Source organism: Chiloscyllium punctatum, chromosome 47 (assembly GCF_047496795.1).
Source record: "Chiloscyllium punctatum isolate Juve2018m chromosome 47, sChiPun1.3, whole genome shotgun sequence".
In the NCBI taxonomy this organism is placed as follows: domain Eukaryota; kingdom Metazoa; phylum Chordata; class Chondrichthyes; order Orectolobiformes; family Hemiscylliidae; genus Chiloscyllium; species Chiloscyllium punctatum.
In genome coordinates this window covers 20,943,592-20,963,637 of record NC_092785.1, presented here as the reverse complement: position 1 = coordinate 20,963,637, position 20,046 = coordinate 20,943,592, and the positions used below count along the sequence as shown (strand labels likewise).

Below are 20,046 nucleotides of genomic sequence, written 5' to 3'. Positions count from 1 at the left end.
TTTTATGTAAATTCTGTTGTGTATTGTAGCTGTTCCTATTTATACACCATCATCACTGTATTTGTTCATGTTAAAGTTGTGCATTTCTACTTCCCATCAGTAATACGGTATCTGATGGTGTGCGGCTGCTGCTGAGCTCCTGCAGCACTTTGGCATGAATCTGCAGTCCCAGCATTGGGCAGAGGGGTGGCAGCACAGAGCTGTGACGGTCGCGTTTTCACGAATGTGCGAAATGATCATGTTCGGAAAACCGTCTCTGGTAATCATAGAGATTAAACACATATTCTGGAATGGAGGTGAGGGTGGAGGGCAATAATTAAAGAGCAATTGGAAAAGAGGGATGGATAAATACTGAGCGAGAGATGTTTAAATATTGCAATGGTGTGAGAATAATGGTAAGAGAATTATTAAACTACAGAAGTTGGTTAAGTGGAGAATAATAGGGAGAGAGTTAAATGCAGGAAAAGGGGAGGGTTAAAGACAGAAAAGGGAGAGCATTTAAAATAAATTAATAGGGATAGAAGTATGCATGGAATAAGCGGGAGATTCCATATTACAGGGACACAGGAAGAGGGTTAATTCAGGGCAAGCTGCAGGGATTATACTGAAGTCAGCCAGATGGATCTCATTGAATGTGAGACCCCTGTTTGGGGCTGTTACCCTGTTAACATCTGGGAGTCCTGGCTGACAGATGTAAACAGGACTGTCAGGGGTTATGCTCAATCAATGAACCAGCTTTGTATTGGCTGGGTCAGCAGCATGTACTAATCAAGTGTGAATGCAGAGTGACTTGATGATGGTTTACTACCTTTGCGGAACTTGAGAGGATATAATACAGAACAGGAGGGAGAGAGTTGAACACAGGGGAGTTACTGAAGGAGAAAAGGAAGGGGCATTAACACTGATCGACAGATAAAGAAATGAATAGAGACTAATGAGGAGAGCGTTGTATACAGCGGAGCAGGGACAGGGTTAAATGCACAGGAACAGAAATGGCTAAGTCCAGAGTGGGGAGGATTAAACAAAGAACAACAGTGAGAGGGCAAATTAGGAGTGTTACTGTTATGGGTTACCATAATATAGATCAAAGTGCCCAAACATCACACAGTGGCAGAGGACTGTGGGGGGCACGGTGGCACAGAGGTTAGCACTGCTGCCTCACAGCGCTAGAGGGACTGCTCTATGAATGGAAGGACACTTAGAATCTCAGAGGAACAGAGGGATCTTCGGATGGTTTGAACACAGAAGGGAGGACACTTTGATCCAGTCATTAAGAACACATAGAGACACATAGCTTTATCAGTCAAGGAATAAATTGTAAGAGCAGGAAACACCTGTACAGGTCTTTGGTTGGGCGACATCTAGAGTACAGCCTGCCGGTCTGGTCACCACACTGTAGGAAGAATGTGATTGCAGTGGATGGGGAGATTTACCAGAATGTTGCCCAGTTGAGAGCATTTCAGTGATGAAGAGAAGCTGAAGAAACTCGGGGTTTTTTCTTTTCCTTTTAGAGGAGAGGGGAATCTGTTGGTGATGTCAAAGGTTATGAGGGGAGTTGAGGAAAAATTGTTTCATCCAGATGATGATGGGGCCGGCAACACTGTGCTTGGAAAGGTGGTTGAAGTGGGTAACCTTTTAAAAAGTACTTTAATGAACATATCAAATGTGGTAACTTTCAAGGCTATGGGCCTAATGTGGGAAAGTGGGATTCAGGGAGTTAGTGTTGTACAGACTGTTTGGACTGAAAGACCTCTTTTGTAGTTTATGATTCTTTGAACGAGAAGCAGAGTCGGAATAATCAGAGGAATGGTAGCTGAATGTGCTGATGACATAAATCTAGGTAGGAAAGTGGAGAGGATGTAAGAAGCCTACAAAAAGATTTAAATAGGTTTAGAGAGTGGGCGAAGATCTGGTGAATGTATGATGTGGGAAAGTATACAATTATCTATTTTAGCAGGAAGGATAAAGAAGTACATTATCTAAATGGTGAGCGATTAACATGTTGGAAGCATTTCAGAGAAAGTTTCCTACACTATGTTTCTCATGGACTGGTTGACCCAAAGGATCTGTTTCCTGTAATAGAATCACAGACTCAGAGCATTAAAATATGGAAACAGACCCTTTAGGCCAACTCATGAGAAATCCAGGGTTATGTGGTAAAGTTGGGGGTGGGTGTGGTCGGATCTGGATTGAATGCCTGGGACTCAGTGATTTTATGACTTGTTAAGTATTGGTATACCTGATGCCATCAGCTTAGAAGAAGTTTTATCCCTTCATCACTTCAACTAATTCTCCTCCCCAACTACAATCTGAAGCTGTAACTAACTTTACTATCTCTGTGTTCTTGGTCCTTGGACTGAGCTTTTAATTCTTTGTCCTCTACATCACAAATATCGCTTGCTTCTCCCTCCATAACATTATTCCAGTGTCTCCTGTCTCAGTCTGCGAGTTGATGAAACACCCATCCATGCCTTTGACGCACTAAGCAATAATGTTTTTTTTCAAACTCATTCACGGGATAAGGTCATCACTGGCCGAGCCAGCATTTATTGCCCACTGGGCAGTTAAAAGTCAACCACATTGCTCTGGGTCTGGAGTCATGTTTTGGCCAGACCAGGTAAGGATGGAAGTTTCCATCCCTAAAGGACATCAGTGAGCATTGGATTGTTTTTTCCAACAATCATTAATGGATTCTTGATCATCATTAGATTCTTAATTCCAGATTTTACTGAGTTTGAATTCCATCACCTGCTGTGGTGGGATTCAAACCTGGGTCTCCAGGGCATCACCTGGATCTCTGCATTAACAGTCTAGCGGTAATACCACGAGACCATTGCCTCCCCAATAATTTAAATAATACTGTGACAGACTTTCCTTTGAGCACATTAAATTTCAGTCATCCAAAGCTTTTTTGCATGTACCCTATCCCACCTGCCTGCCACTCAGTTCGCATTCTTTTGCTTGTTTAATTCAGTGCTGCTGGTTCTCACATGACTATCATTCAAATACCCTGCCTCCAGTTTAAGTCCGTTCATGGCCTGTAACCCTCCAGGACCACTTGAAATCTGTGTTCCCTCTGAGTCTGTGTTCTTCCTTACACCGGACCTTCACCTGCTCAGCGGTGACTGGGTTTGAATCAAGCTCAGCGTGATAGTGAGACAGAGATGGTCATGCCCTTGAATGGGGAAGAAAGGCAGCAAATCGGGCTCTTAATTCAGAAACTGATTAGTTGACAATTCGGTGCCATGAGCATTACTTCTCATTTGTCAACCCAATCCAGGCTGTCGGCCAGGGCTTGCTGCACATGGTTGAACGCAGTTGGTCCCAGGACACAATGTTGAGATACTGTTACAGTGATTGTCTGGAGCTGAAATAATTGTCTTCCTAAACAATGAGCATGTGCTTCTGCACAGATATTAGGCAAGCAAGTGAAGTTTTTTTCCAGAAAAAGGTAATTGACATGAATCATAATTTTGAATGATGAACAGTTTAGACTGGAGTGCCTGAATGAGCCACTTCTGTTCTTCACTGTTTTGTCCTTAATCAGACTGGGTCAGTACATGCCCAGTAACTATACTGAAAGCAACTCTGAGATACAGTTAATGGAAAGGCCATGCTCGAGGGCAAAATGGCAAATTTAGGATCCTATCTTTCCAGAAGAGGTTAGCAGGATGCTCACCTATTCACCATGGATCAGGATATAGTACAGTGACTGTTTTCCAGGCTCAAAATAACTGGGGAATCCCATTCCTGAGGAGATCCCTTTCTTCTCATTACCAATATGTATCTTTATCTCCATGACCATGGATGGCATGGTAGCATGGTGGTTAGCACTGTTGCCTCACAGCACGAGAGACCCGGGTTCAATTCCCACCTCAGGCAACTGTCTGTGTGGAGTTTGCGCATTCTCCCCGTGTCTGCGTGGGTCTCCTCTGCGTGCTCCAGTTTCCAGTAAGGTGTATTTGCCATGCTAAATTGCCCATAGTGTTAGGGGAAGGGGTAAATGTAGGGGAATGGGTCTGGGTGGGTTGCTCTTCGGAGGGTCAGTGTGGACTTGTTGGGCCGAAGAGCCTGTTTCCACACTGAAAGTATTCTAATCGGCTCACTCTATTAATGATTGTTCTTTCCAGGCAATCACTGACCTCATGGAGAAGGGAAACTGGGCAGACAGTTCCACAATACTGCTAAATCTGGTGATGGCGAAAAGCCCTCAGGCCCAAAGGGTGTAGTGGGATTCCTTTGTGAAAATACATCATGGGATCCCAAAGTTGGATAAAATACTAAAAGAAATAGAGGAACATGGTACAGTAGAGTCTCATATTATTTCATTCCAGATTGGAGCACTTCATATTTTGCCACAATGTTGCACAGATCAGAATTAATGAAATCTAAATAATCTGAATAGGTCCTGATCTATTTCATGATATGGATATGGTCCGAAATTTATCAGAAACACCCAGTCACCTCAAATGTAATTAAAAATATGGATATTTTAAATCATTTTATTTCATTTTTGCACCAGCATGTTTGACTTCAGCTATTTGTTTAAGGTTTCAAAATTTGAGAATCTGAAGGTCAGAGCTGGGAGACATGATTTCAATTGGCTTGAATTTCAACTATTTTGCATAGATTCAATGTATACAGTTCATGCAGTTTATCACGCAGCGTGAAAGTTGCATCAGGTACCCAATACACCGTGCACACCTGGCAGGATCATTATACACTCTGAACTTCTGTACAAACCTGGCAGGGTCTTGTTACGCTGTGAAACCCTGTACATACCTGACAGGATTGTGTTACGCTGTGAAACCCTGCACACACCAGGCAGGATTGTGTTACACTTAAGTGTCGCTTGCTGAACACATATTTTAGAACATGAATTGTAGTTCTATCTCTATCATGCTTATTGTATGGAAATGAGAGCATTACTGTAAGGTTTGACACAGTGACAGCAAATTAATTTGTGGTGGTGGTCCCATTCATGACTTGCTTAGATTAGATTAGATTACTTACAGTGTGGAAACAGGCCCTTCGATCCAACAAGTCCACACAGCCCCGCCGAAGCGTAACCCACCCACCCATACCCCTACATCCACCCCTTACCGAACACTACGGCCAATTTAGAATGGCCAATTCACCTGACCTGCACATCTTTGGACTGTGGGAGGAAACCGGAGCACCCGGAGGAAACCCACGCAGACACAGGGAGAACGTGCAAACTCCACACAGTCAGTCGCCTGAGGCAGGAATTGAACCCGGGTCTCCGGCGCTGTGAGGCAGGAGTGCTAACCACTGTGCCACCGTGCTGCCCACATCTGCTGCACGTGTCCTTCAAAACTGGAGGTACAGTCGAAAGGATCAGGTAAGTTGTGGCAGTGCATCTTCCAGAAGGTGTACATAGCTGCCATTGTGTGTCCACAGTGAATGGGGTGAATATTGAAGATGATGCAACTGGTCCCAGTCCAACATTTGCACGAATCCAAGCAAACGGAGAGAATTCCATTCACCCATCTGGGCTTGCAGTTTGTAGGTAGGCTTTTGGGGGACATGAGGTGAGTTATCTGTGAGAATTTGTAAGATTATGTCTGTTATAAGACTTATTATAAATCTTGAAGGGAATATATCATCTTCATAAAAATCTCCATGACCAATAGTAAAGATTTTGAATTCTTTCTCAAACGTCCTTTGCTTACAACTCACATTTTCATGCATGGATGTTTAACTTCTGCACAAATCTGTGTTGACTCTGTGCACATAATGCAGCATTTTACTGCCTTCTTGAAAAGACATTTTGACTTTTGTTTTGTTTTCTTTCAATGTTAAAAAAACTAACATGGAGAACTGATTTCTGTCTGTTCCAATTGCAGATGTTCAAAACAAACACAAGGAGACACTCCGTGTCCAAACTGAAATACTGCGAGTGAACACTGTCCTCATAAAGGAGAAGGTAAAGATTTTCCAGCTGGTTAGTAGATACACTGAGCCATCGGTTATTTCTACTGTTCGAGATCAGACACGTGTCGAACATGAACTGCTCGCAAGAGGCCGAGACGATGAAGAGTGGAGAGAGACACATCTCCAGAAAGTACTGGAAAAAATCTGACCTGATCAGTTGTTTGACAGCAGCTTTTCTCCCCGAAAATACACTGGAAGTTCAGTAGCACTGAGCGGAGAGCCAGGAATTGGAAAATCAACAATGGTACAAAAGATGGTTTATGACTGGGCCACTGGGACAATATACCCAGAGTTCCAATTTATATTCAGTTTTAAATTCCAGGATTTGAACATTATTAACTGTCAGATAAACCTGAGGAATCTGCTACTGGATCAGTACCCTTACTTTGGGACTATCCAGAAGAACTCTGGAAGAACCTAGAGGGATTGCTCTTTATATTTGATGGTTTGGATGAATTCAAGAAGAGTATTGATTTTTCTGATAGTCCGAGATATACAGAACCTCAGCTCATGTGCACTTATCCCGAATGATGTTGTGAAGTGTCTGACATTGTGTACAGTCTAATCCAACACAAGCTGCTCCCTGGATGTTCAGTGCTAGTGACCAGCCGTCCCACCGGATTGCATTTATAGGAAAAGGCAAAGATCAGTATCTGGGCTGAAATCCTGGGATTTGTTGGTGATGAACGGAAGGAATATTTCAGCAGGTTTTTTGAGGATCAGACAGTGTCAGCAGAAATTTACAAGTATGTAGAGGAGAGTGAGATCCTGTACACCATGTGCTACAACCCTTCCTACTGCTGGATCCTCGGTCTATCACTGGATCCCTTCTTCACACAAAGGAACAGGAAACAGCAGCAGGTTCCCAAGATCATCACCCAACTGTATTCCTACTACATTTACAACATTCTGAAAAACCATAGCCGTCAGATTGAAAACCCCCATGATGTGTTTCATAAGCTTGGTGAGATGGCCTTCACTGGCATCTCTGAGAAGAAGATTGTGTTTAGAAATGGAGACTTGATTCAGCACAGTCTGCAACCTTCCCAGTTCCTGTCTGGATTTATGATGGAACTTTTGGAGAGAGAGATCAGTCTGCACAGATTGTGTGCTACACATTCCCACACCTCACCATCCAAGAATTTGTAGCAGCCCTTGCCCAATTCCTGACTCCCGATCCCAGGGACATTCAGAAATTGCTCAGTGAGGCCCATAGTAAGGAAGATGGGCAATTTGAAATATTCATCCGTTTTGTTGTGGGTCTCTCCTCCCCACAGTCAGCTTATCCTCTGGAAGAGTTTCTGTGTCCATTTCTTCATCAGATGGTCAATCAGGCCGTTAACTGGGTGAAGGACATTTTTAAAGGACAGATTGGAAACACTAAGACTATAACTGGTAAAACAAACCTCCTGAATACATTGCACTACCTGTTTGAGTCTCAGAATAAATCACTGACATGGAACTCAGTGAAAGATGTGGAAATATTTTCATTAAGTGACTTGAGACTGACTCCAATAGACTGTGTCGTCCTCTGTTTTGTCATTGAATTCTGTGATTCACAAAAAGAACTTGATCTTGAGAACTGCTACATTCAGTACGAAGGACTGCAGCGATTGGGACCATACTTCACAAATGCCAAGAGCTGAGGTAACTGTCTGTCTCTGATTTTTGAGCAGCCATGGATTGTGCCTTTTCTCCATAATGAAAGGAGACTAAGAATTCAGTTGGATCAGAGAGAATCATTTTCGACACAATTTACTAAGAATGAATATTGATGACAGATTCCACTAAGACTGAAGTTGGATGAACTTTGGATCATTCAGGAGGCAAAGGGGGTTATTGACAGGACTTACAGAGAGGTAGCCACTCCCCAGATAAAAGAAAAACACAGATGGCTGACAGTTAGGGGACAGAAAGGGAACCGACAGGCAGTGCAGGGATGCCCTGTGGCCATTCCCCATATGATAAGTTTACCGTATTGGATACTGTTGGGGGGGATTACTTGCCAGGGGAAAGAAGTGGGGCACCTGTTGCTCACAAGGGAAGGGGTAAGAGGAGCAGAGCAGTAGTCATTGGGGACTCGATAGTTCGGGGGACAGATAGTAGGTTCTGTGGGGACAAGAGAGACGGTTGGTGTGTTGCCTCCCGGTACCAGGGTCCGTGATGCCTCTAATCGAGTTTTTGGAATCCTTACGAGGGAGGGAGAGCAGTCCCAAGTGGTGGTCCACATTGGCACCAACGACAATGGTTGGAAGAGAGATGGGGACTTGAGGCAGAACTTCAGGGAGCTCGGATGGAAGCTTGGAGCTCGGACAAACAGAGGTGTTTTCTCTGGTTTGCTGCCCGTGCCACGTACGAGTGACGTAAGGAATAGGGAGAGAAAGGAGTTGAACAGGTGGCTACAGGGATGGTGCAGGAGGGAGGGTTTCAGGTTTTTGGAAAATTGGAGCACTTTCTGGGGTAGGTGGGACCTCTACAAGCAGCATGGTCTTCATCTAAACCAGAGGGGTACCAATATCCTGGGTGGGAAATTTGCGAAAGCACTTAAGGTGGATTTAAACTAATACAGCAGGGGGATGGGAACCAAAATTGTAGGACAGGTACAGAAGAGGATGAGAGTAGGGAGGTGTGGCATTGTTGATCAGGGACAATATTACAGTTGTAGAAAGGATGTTTGTGGACTCGTTAACTGAGGTAGTATGGGCTGAGGTTAGAAACAGGAAAGGCGACGTCACCATGCTGGGAGTTTTCTTTAGGCCTCCGAAATAGTCCCAGAGATGTAGAGGAAAGGATAGCAAAGATTATTCTCGATAGGAGTGAGAGAGGCAGAGTCGTTGTCATGGGAGACTTCAACTATCCAAATATTGACTGGGATCATTACAGTATGAATACTATAGATGGTTCAGTATTTGTCCAGTGTGTGCAGGAGGGCTTCCTGACACAGTATGGAGACAGGGCCTACATGGGGCGAAGCCACTTTAGATTTAGTACTGGGTAACGAGCCTGGCCAGGTGTTAGATTTGGAAGTAGGTGAGCACTTTGGAGACAGCGATCACAATTCTGTCAGGTTTACTTTAGTGATGGAAAGGGATAGGTGTACTCCACCGAGCAAGAGTTACAGCTGGGGGAAGGAAATTACGATGCAATTAGGAAAGATTTCGGAAGCGTAGAATGGGGAAGGAAACTGCAGTGGATGAGCACATTAAAAATGTGGAGCTTATTCAAGAAAAAGCTCCTGTGTGTCCTAGATAAGTATGTCCCTGTCAGGCAGGGAGGAAGATATAGAATGCGTGAGCTGTGGTATACTAAGGAAGTGGAATCCCTGGACAAGAAGAAGGCTAATGTGAGGACAAAATGTGAAAACTCAGTTAGGGTGCTTGAGGGTTACAAGGAAGTCTGGAAAGACCTACAAAGAGAGCTGAGAAGAGCCAGGAAGAGACATGAGAAGTTGCTTGCGAATAGGATCAGGGTTAACCCTAAGGCTTTCCATAGGTATGTCAGCTGAACTCCTAACAATCCTGGACTGAACTACTCAGCTAGAGAGCTCACCAGCCCCTTTCATTATACAGGTCACCTCTCACACATGACCACTTTGGCCTAAAGTCTCATCTGTTTACATATGAACAAAAAGGCCTCTCAATACCCTTTAATCTCTGTACCAAACCTGACTAATCGTAACCAGGAGTGATTTATTACCCCTTTGGAAAAACCAAGTATGTAGTATCCTTGAGAAAAGGAACAGCTTTTCGAAAAAAAGGGGTCAGCTCTGTGTCAGTAATTAATTATCTTTTGTATTTTGTCCTTTCCCGTTTCATTTAGACTGATCTAATTTCCTGTACCGCCTTCATTTATTAGTTTTAATTGTTTTCTTCCTCCATGTTTGCTCTTTCCAGGAGAACAGGTGCCTTATCCTGGTTTAGCTGGAGTCTGTCCTGTCCGTATCGCTCCTTCCTGACCAGGACTAATGCCAGCATCCTTTGATAAGGCACCATTTTATCCAACTCTGGCGCTTTTTCCATGTGTTAATTCTTCCAAACTCAGTACCTCTGAGTGTCTGTGGTCTGCTGCAATTGAATTATCCCTCTTCCTTACAATTTTATCTCTGGCTACCATGAAGCCTTCCTTAATCTGACACCTAAAAAGGGACAGACTCTACCAAACTTTCATTTGTAGCTACAGAGAATGGTCTCTATGTCACTGATTGGACAAATCCTCCTTACTGCTGCATTCTATTCCGCCTTAGTCTATTTGACATCCTGTAGCATTTTCTGCATTGTAACTATCCTTCGCACAATCTTCCTCCTTGACTTCAAACGACCAGTTCATCATACCAGTTCATCATCATTGGCCATGATCAATATCTGAGGGATTGCCTTCTCCAATCACTGAGCCCTCACCATCATTGTGCCTTACAGTGCTGCACTTTACCTTGAAGCTGTGCTTACTACCCCACTTTATGGGGACTGTCATTCTCACTAAAGAGTCACCTTCCTGCTGCCCAGTAATGTCTATCATTGATTTTAGTGGCATTCACTTGGGTTTTGAACAAAAAAAAACTGGTTGCCAATGTTGGGAAAATCTGGTCATCTTCTGATGTTTTTCAGTGTCTCTGTGTACATTCAAGATGCAAAAGAGAAAGGCAGGCATCATTTGACTCACTTTGTTTCTCACTCTTTGTTTCTGTTTAGGCTAGGAAGCAACAAGGTGGGAGATTTAGGAGTGAAACTACTGGCTGAGATTCTGAGGAATCCGGACTGTAAAATGCAGCAACTCGGGTGAGTATCAGACTGTGTGTGATTGTTTCTAATATCTAATGGGAGGGAGAAAATCCCAGTGTTTTGGTCCACGTTGGTATCAATATCATTGGTAGAATTAGGAAAGAGGTGAAGCATAGACATTATGAGGACCTAGGCAGCAAATAAAAAAGCAGACTCTCACAGGTTACAATCCGAAGAGTACTACCTGAGCCACTTGCAAGTTGACGTAGGATTCGTAAAATTAGGGAATACGTGGCTCAACAAATATGTGAGAGAAGTGGGTTCTGGTATGTAGGGCACTAGGAGAGTGAGAGTGATAGAGTTCGGGCAGCCTGTACCTGAACAGTGCTCTTGCAAACTGCAGAACTTGGGAATCATAGAATCCCAACAACGTCGAAACAGGCCATTTGGGCCAACAAGTCCACACTGACCCTCCGAAGAATATGCCACCTAAACTCATTCCCCTACCCTATTACTCTACAGTTCCCTGAATAATGCTCATCATCCCTGAAGAAAACTGTGGGCAAATTAACATGGCCAGTTCACCTAACCTGCACATCTTTGGACTTTGGGAGGAAACCAGAGCACCTGGAGGAAAACCATGCAGACATGGGGGAGAATGTGCAAACTCTCACAGACAGTCACCCAAGGCTGGAATCGAACACAGGTCCGTGGCTCTGTGAGGCAGCAGTGCTAACCACTGAGGCACGTTGATGGCAACAAGGAATGAGAGAGAGGCTTTTACTCTCCGTAATAGGCGTAAGGAATCCAAGGTGGAAAGATGTGCTTTATCAAAAGAAAGGTTAAAAGGAAAATGGTAACATGAGAAATGAGAGTGAGAGAATTACAGGAAGGGACAGAAGTAAAGGAAAGTTAGGAAAACAGCAACCATGAAAATTAATGTCACAAACTAAATAAACAGAACAGTGAAAGCTCCATGTCTTTCATAACAAAGTAACAAATCCATAACACACATTGAAGTGAATTATTATGGCATAAGGATACTTAGTAGAAAGCAGTGTCTCATAGAAGTGGTCTGCAGGGCCCCTAATGGTTATCACAGTGTGGGACAAGGTAGACAAAAAGAAATATTAGGTGCTTGCGATAATGGGATGGCAATTATCATTACTGACTTGAATGTATGTGTAGATTGTACTAATCAGTTTGGCAGTGATAACCTGGATGAGAAGTTATCGATTGCTTTTGCGAGAGTTTCTTTGAGCTGCGTGATCTGGAGCAATCAGGCAGCAGGTTATACGTTTATCATATTATGGGAATTGTGTGATGTGACAAGGTTTGTGAAACAATCTCCGCCGTACACTCCTAGGTAGCAGCAATCACAATATGATTCAATATTACATCAAGTTTGAAAGAGAGAAGATTGGGCCTAAGACAAGTATTTTCATTTTAAATATGGTGTGTGTTTGAAAGCTTAAGTACCTGAAGTGAATTGCAGAATCAGCTTCTGAGATAGATTAATGGCAACAGTGGTGACATTTAAGAGCATACTTCAGAATAATCAGAATAAGTCTAATCCAACTAAAACAAGAAATTTGAGAGGGAAGACTCTCTATCTGTGGTTAGCTAAAGAAGTGAGAGAAACCATTTAATTTGATGCATTTGTAAAGATGAAGGTAGATCTGATGATTGATCTGAAAATGAAGAACGGCAGGTTCTTTATTCAGTTTGTCAGGAGGAGGGAATTAGAATATGAGAAGATGCAAGCTTGAAATCTGAAAACAGTAAAGCAAGAGTTTCCATCGGTTTATAAAAATAAAATGTCGACATAAAGTAAATGTTAGTCCTCAAGAGAGTGAGAATATGAAGTTAATAGTCAATAATAAGGAAATAGCTAATGAAATGAACAAGTATTCTACTTCTCTTTGACTGTCGAAGGTAAATCAAACTCAGGAGGTGAGAGGGAGGAACATAGTGAGATTACATTCTCTATGGAGACTTTATTCAGTAAACTGGTGAAATAGGGGACTGACCAGTCTCCGACTCCAGGTGGACTTCATCGCAGGGCCTTGAAGGCGTTTGCAGATGATCTTGCAGTTGTATTGGCATGAATTTCCAAAATTCCCAAGATCATAGAGCATAGAACAATACAGCGCAGAACAGGATCTTTGGCCCTCGATATTTCACTGACCTGTGAACTAATCTAAGCCCATCCCCCTACACTATCCTTCATCATCCATATGTTTATCCAAGGACTGTTTAAATGCCCCTAATGTGGTTGAGTTAACTACATTGGCAGGCAGGACATTCCTTTTTTCTGAGCAAAGAACCTGCCTTAAATTTAATCACCCCTCAATTTGCAGCTGTGCCCCCTTGTACAAGCCGACGTCCTCATCCTAGGAAAAAGACTCACCCCATGTAATCCTCTGATCACCTTGTATATCTCTATTAAATCACCTCTTAGCCTTCATCTCTCCAATGAGAACAGACCCAAGTCCTTCAGCCTTTCCTCATAAGACCTTCTTTCCAGATCAACATCCTGGTAAATCTCTTCTGCACCTTTTCCAATGCTTCCACATCCTTCCTGTAATGGGGCGATCAGAACTGTACACAATATTCCAAGTGTGGCCGCACGAACACTTTGGATAGTTGTAGAATGACATCACGGCTCCAGAACTCAATCCCTGTACCACTGAAACCTAACACACCGAATGCCTTCTTAACAGCACTTCCAACCTGGGTTGCAACTGTCAGAGATCTATGTACATGGACACCAAGATTCCTCTGCACATCCACACTACCAAGAATCTTTCCATTGAGCCAGTATACTGCCTTCCTGTTACTCTTCCCAAAGTGAATCACCTCACATTTAGCTGCACCAAACTTCATTTGCCACCTCTCATCCCAATTCTGCAGTTTATCCAAGTCCCCTTGCAACCTGTAACATTCTTCCAGACTGTCCACCACTCCACTAACTTTAGTGTCATCTACAAACTTACTAACCATCCACTTATGCCTGCGCCCAAGTCATTTATAAAAATGACAAACAGCAGTGCTCCCAAAACAGATCCTTGTGGCACATCACTCGTAACCGGACTCCAGGCTGAATATTTTCCATCAACCACCACTTGCTGCCTTTTTACGGAAAGCCAGTTTGTAATCCAAATTGCTAAATCACCCTCAATCCCATGCCCCTGCGTTTTCTCCAAAAGCCTTATCAAAGGCTTTACTCTAGTTCATGATCACCACGTCAACTGCCCTCCCCTCATTCATATGCTTGGTCACCTTCTCAAAAAACTCATTGAGCTTTGTGAGACACAACCTGCTCTTAACGAAACCATGTTGACTATCTCCAATCAAGTTGATGCTTGCAAGATGATTATGAATCCTATCTCTTCTCATCCTTTCCAAAACTTTTCCTGCAACAGATATAAAACTCAATGGTCTATAATTACCTGGGTCATCTCAACTGCCCTTCTTGAACAAGGGCATAACATTTGTGGGTGGCACGGTGGCACAGTGGTTAGCACTGCTGCCTCACAGCTCCAGAGACCCGGGTTCAATTCCCAACTCAGGCGACTGACAGTGTGGAGTTTGCACATTCTCGCTGTGTCTGTGTGGGTTTCCTCCCGGTGCTCCAGTTTCCTCCCGCAGTCCAAAGATGTGCAGGTCAGGTGAATTGGCCATGCTAAATTGCCCGTAGTGTAAGGTAAAAGGGGTAAATGTAGGGGAATGGGTGGGTTGCGCTTCGGCGGGTCAGTGTGGACTTGTTCGGCTAAAGGGCCTGTTTCCACACTGTAAGTAATCTAATCTACTCTAATCTAAAAAAAATTTGCAAACCTCTAGTCTTCAGGTACTAAACCTGTGACCATGACGACTCTAAGATCAAGGCCAAAGGTTCTGCCATCTCCTCCCTAGTTTCCAGAGAATCCTCGAATAAATCCCATCCGGCACAGGGGACGTGTGTTCTTTCACACTTTCAAGAATTGATAACACTTCCTCCTTACTAACCTCAATCCTTTCTACTCCAAAAACCCATATCTCTGTCTTCGCTACGATATTCTCATTTTCCCGAGTGAAAACAGATGAGAAGTATTCGTTTTCACAACTCTGATCTCCACAGGGTCCACACACAGCTTCCCACTTTTGTCCTTGACTGGCCCTATTCCTACCCTATTCCATCCTTTTCGTCCTCACATACCGATAGAAAGCTTAAGGCCAAGAGAGGCCTATTCAAGAGAGGCAATCCCTATATTCAATAATGAAGGGAGGCAGGAAACTATAGGGAGATCAAACACAGTTACAGTAAGTGCACAGAGTCCGCTTATCCGAAGCAGGTGATAATCCTTCAATGAAGTCTGATATATTGGGTAAACCTTTAAAGGCAGAATGGCTGAGGAATTCGGAGGTATTGAGGGATCTTGGTGTTCTCTTACATGAGTTACAGCTGCATCATCTCACTTAAAGTGAAGCGAAACTGTCTTTTATTACAAGTGGAATTGAATGTAAGGTTAAGAATGTTATGCTTCAGTTATACAGGCCATGTGAAATCACATCTCAGATACTGGGTACAGTTTTGTTCTCTGTTGCAGTAACATGATCGACCACTGGAGACTGAGTACAGGATTGCAGTTGTTTTAATCATGCAACGTAGGGACAGCATCACTCGTTCGACCAGAGTAAGACTCTGGAGAATACAGAAAAACTGAGGACCTTTATACCAGACGCATCTAATCTTGCTTTTTACAAACCGAAGAAAACAGATTTCAGTTGCAGGCCATACATTACTGACATGCATGTCTCTTTCACTCAGTCAAAGATCATTGACACCATTATTGATTTGCCACATTTCTTATCAGTGTCATCTCCCTGTGGCCTTTTCTGGCCCCAAGGCCTCTCTGCAGTGGTTTGATGGAACAAACTGTTGTTTATGAATTCCTGCTCGAGACTGCATCAGTTCATTTGATACAAGGTTCATTAATTATATCCTGTTCTTTAATTTACCTATCATAATCTCTATTGAACCTTTACAGTGTCAATTCACTCTAACTCCAGTCTCATTTAAAAATGAATGTAAAAGCGTTAGAGGTGGTTCAGAGGAGATTTACTAGACTAATACTTTGAACGGGTACCTTCTCTTATGAAGATAACGTGGACAGATTGGGTTTGTTTCCACTGGAGTTGAGATGTGTTTGTGGGTGACTGAACAAAATATATAAAGTCCTTCAGGGCCTTGATGAGGTGGATGTTAAATGGATGGTGTTTCTAGTGAAGGGCTTTTGCCCGAAACATTGATTTTACTGCTCCTCGGATGCTGCCTGACCTAATGTGCTTTTCCAGCACCACAGTTTTCATCTCTGCTCCAGTTACGTCTGTCGATATCTGGATCTCTGAATGTATACATCATTATTATTATAAGTATTACAGAGGAGGAAGTGCAGTATGTCTTGAAATGGTTTAAAGTGGATAAATCCCCAGGACCGGATCTCATGTGTACCCGAGAACTCAGTGGGAAGCTAGAGAAGTGATTCCTGGGTCTCTTGCCAAGATATTTGTATCATCGATAGTCACAGGTGAGGTGCCGAAAGACTGGCGGTAGGCAAAGGTGGTGCCACTGTTTAAGAAGGGTGGTAAAGACAAGCCAGGGAACTATAGACCGGTGAGCCTGACCTCGGTGGCCAAGTTATTGGAGGGAATCCTGATGGGACAGGATGTACATGTATTTGGAAAGGCAAGGACTGATTGGGGATAGTTAACATGGCTTTGTGCGTGGAAAATCATGTCTCATAAACTTGATTGAGTTTTTTGAAGAAGTAACAAAGAAAATTGATGAGGGTAGAGCAGTAGATGTGATCTATATGGACTTCAGTAAGGCGTTCGACAAGGTTCCCCATGGGAGATTAATTAGCAAGGTTCGATCTCATGGAATACAGGGAGTACTAGCCATTTGGAAACAGAACTGGCTCAAAGGTAGAAGACAGAGGGTGATGGTGGAGGGTTGTTTTTCAGACTTTGAGGCCTGTGACCAGTGGAATGCCACAAGGATCGGTGCTGGGCCCTCTACTTTTTGTCATTTACATAAATGCTTTGGATGCGAGCATCAGAGGTACAGTTAGTAAGTTTGCAGATGATACCAAAATTGGAGGTGTAAGGGACAATGAAGAGGGTTACCTCGGATTACAACAGGATCTGGACTAGGTGGTTCAATGCACTGAGAAGTGTCATATGGAGTTTAATTCAGATAAATGTGACGTGCTGCATTTTGGGAAAGCAAATTTTCGCTGGACTGATACACTTAATAGTAAGGTCCTAGGGAGTGTTGCTGAACAAAGAGACCTTGGAGTGCAGGTTCATAGCTCCTTGAAAGTGGAGTTGCAGGTTGATAGGATAGTGAAGAAGGCTTTTCGTATGCTTTCCTTTATTGGTCAGAGTATTGTGTACAGGCGTTGGGAGGTCATGTTGCGGCTGTACAGGACATTGGTTAGGCCACTGTTGGAATATTGTGTGCAATTCTGGCCTCCTTCTTATCAGAAAGATGTTGTGGAACTTGAAAGGGTTCAGAAAAGATTTACAAGGATGTTTCCAGGTTTGGAGGATCTGTACTACTGGGAGAGGCTGAACAGGCTGGGGCTGTTTTCCCTGAAGCGTCGGAGGCTGAGGGGTGACCTTATAGAGGTTTACACAATTATGAGGGTCATGGATAGGATAAATAGGCAAAGTCTTTTCCCTGGGGTCGGAGAGTCCAGAACTATAGATGGCATAGGTTTAGGGTGAGAGGAGAAAGATATAAAAGAGACCTAAGGGGCAACGTTTTAACGCAGAGAGTGGTGCGTGTATGGATTGAGCTGCCAGAGGATGTGGTGGAGGCTGGTACAACTGCAACATTTAAGCGGCATTTGGATGGGTATATGAATAGGAAGGGTTTGGAGGGATGTTGGCCGGGTGCTGTCAGGTGGGAGTAGATTGGGTTGGGATATCTGGTCGGCATGGACGGGTTGGACCAAAGGGTCTGTTTCCAAGCGGTACATCTCTATGACTCTGTAATAGTGTTAATACTAAAACCCTGTTTTTATTTTCTTTGTTTCTGTTACACTCGCACGCTGTCTACTCCCTCATGTGCGCTGCCCCTCTCTCTGACCCTCTGGCTCTCTTGCACATATTCCCTCTCTGCCTGTCTGTCAATCGCTCTCACTCTCTCTCTCTGTCTTTCTGTTTGGCTCTCTTGCATGCACGGTCTCGATGTCTGGCTCTCTTGCATTCTTTCTCTCTCTCTTTCTCTCTCTGTCTCTATCTCTATCTCTCTCTCTCTCTCTCTTTCTCTCTCTCTCTCTGTCTCTCTCTCTCTTTCTGTGGCTTTCTTTTGTGCACTCTGTATCTCTCCCTCCCCCTATTTCTCTGATCCCCAGTCTCAACAATAACATGCTCACAGATTCTTGTGCCGATTATCTCAGCTCCATTCTAAGTACAGGTCGCTCACTGACCATTGTGAACCTGAAAGATAATAAATTGTGGGATTCAGGAGTGAAACTGCTGCCAGCAGCTCGAAGGAACCCAAACTGTAAAATACAGAAACTGGAGTAAGTACCCAAGTAGTTTAAATTGTGTTTCTAAATAACTACATGCCCAACACTTTATTATTATCACAAATAAGAATGAAAACTGGGTATTTCGTCTGATTGTAATCGCCAGGTTTCGTGACAACTGTCTCTCAGAATCTTGTGCTGAGGATCTCGCCTCCACACTCAACACAAACCAATCTCTGGCAGAACTAAAACTCGGAAATAATAAGTTGAAACATTTAGGAGTGAAACAACTGTCCTTGGCTCTGATGAATCCTCATTGCAAAATACAGAATTTGTTGTGAGTACCACACTTTGGGAGACTGTGCTTATAATTAAGTTATTGTTTGGACAAGTAATGAGCAGCACCGGGGATTTACTCTGATTCCCGGTGTTTCTTTCTCTCTCATCCTAAGGCTGTACAGAAATGTTCTGACAAAATCTTGTGTCCAGGTTCTCAGTTCTGCTCTCAGTAAAAACAGTCTTTAATGAAACTGAACGTGAATAATAACAATTTGGAAGATTCAGCGGTGAAACTACTGTGTGCAGTTCTGGGGAACTCTGACTGTAAACTACATAAACTGCAGTAAGTACCAGACTCTCTGAGATTGTGTTTCTAGAATTGATGTCATACTATACATGCTTATTCTAATCAAGATTTTATTTAAATACATACTTCGAATCGACACTTTAAATGGACATTATTTTAACAACAAACACTGCACATTATTACCACAGTCATTGTTAGTGTTTTTAATGAACAGTGGAGGTTTACTTTGATTCTTTTCATTTCTCTTTCCATTCTGCCCAGTTTGTAAGACAACAGTCTCACAGATTCTTGTGCTCAGGAGCTGTCTACTGCTTTCAGTACAAACCAGTCATTGAAAGTTCTCCATCTGGGATGAAATTCCTTCTCAGACCAGTTCATCCCCACTGTCACCTCCCTCCTACAGACCTGCAGAGGTTTGGAGCTGATCGGGTGAGAGTTTGTCTTCACTTTTCTGGGTGGCATTTGTCAAAGATTATTGAAAGATTACCTCCATTTTAATTATGGCTGTATTTAATCTGTTTGCTTCCTGTTTACTCTTCAATCTGTTTCAGGCTGTGGGGAAACAGTTTCAGTCAAAATGGAAAGAGATGTCTAAAGTCACTGTAGGAATCTCGAGCTGGACTGACTGTCTCATTAGGTGACTCTTTCAATCTCTAAAGATTACTGCTGTCACTATATTTTGACAATCCTCTATTCTTCCCCTTCAAAAAAAGTGATCTGTATGGACTTGCTGGCCTCTCTCCCCCTTGACAACATTTTCCACCATCTCTGAGACATCCTTGATCCTAACACCAGGGAAGCAGCGCACCATTCTGCTTTTTCGCTGCTGGTCACGGAAACGTCTGTCTGTACCTTGGAATCTCCTAGTACAATTGCTCTAATTGTCCACGTTGGAACCAACGACATAGGAAGGGAAAAGATTGAGATTCTGAAGGGAGATTACAGGGAGTTAGGCAGAAATTTAAAAAGAAGGTCCTCGAGAGTAGGAATATCTGGATTACAGTTGAGAACAGAAGCGAGTCAAACAGTCAGGGCAGGCAGGGACAAGGTAGGCCTAATAAATTAAACTGCATTTATTTCAACACAAGGGGCCTAACAGGGAAGGTAGATGAACTCAGAGCATGGTTAGGAACATGGGACTGGGAAATCATAGCAATTAGAGAAACATAGCTCAGGGATGGGCAGGACTGGCAGCTTAATGTTCTAGGATACAAATGCTACAGGAAGGAGAGAAAGGGAGGCAAGGGGGGACTGACATTTTTGGCTA

At 43.3% G+C, this 20,046-nt stretch overlaps 1 pseudogene; it reads left to right on the top strand.

The window, feature by feature from the left end:
• Positions 1-4,181: 4,181 nt before the first annotated feature.
• LOC140468452 (NACHT, LRR and PYD domains-containing protein 3-like) lies at positions 4,182-19,568 on the top strand (annotated as a pseudogene).
• The last annotated feature ends 478 nt before the right edge of the window (positions 19,569-20,046 follow it).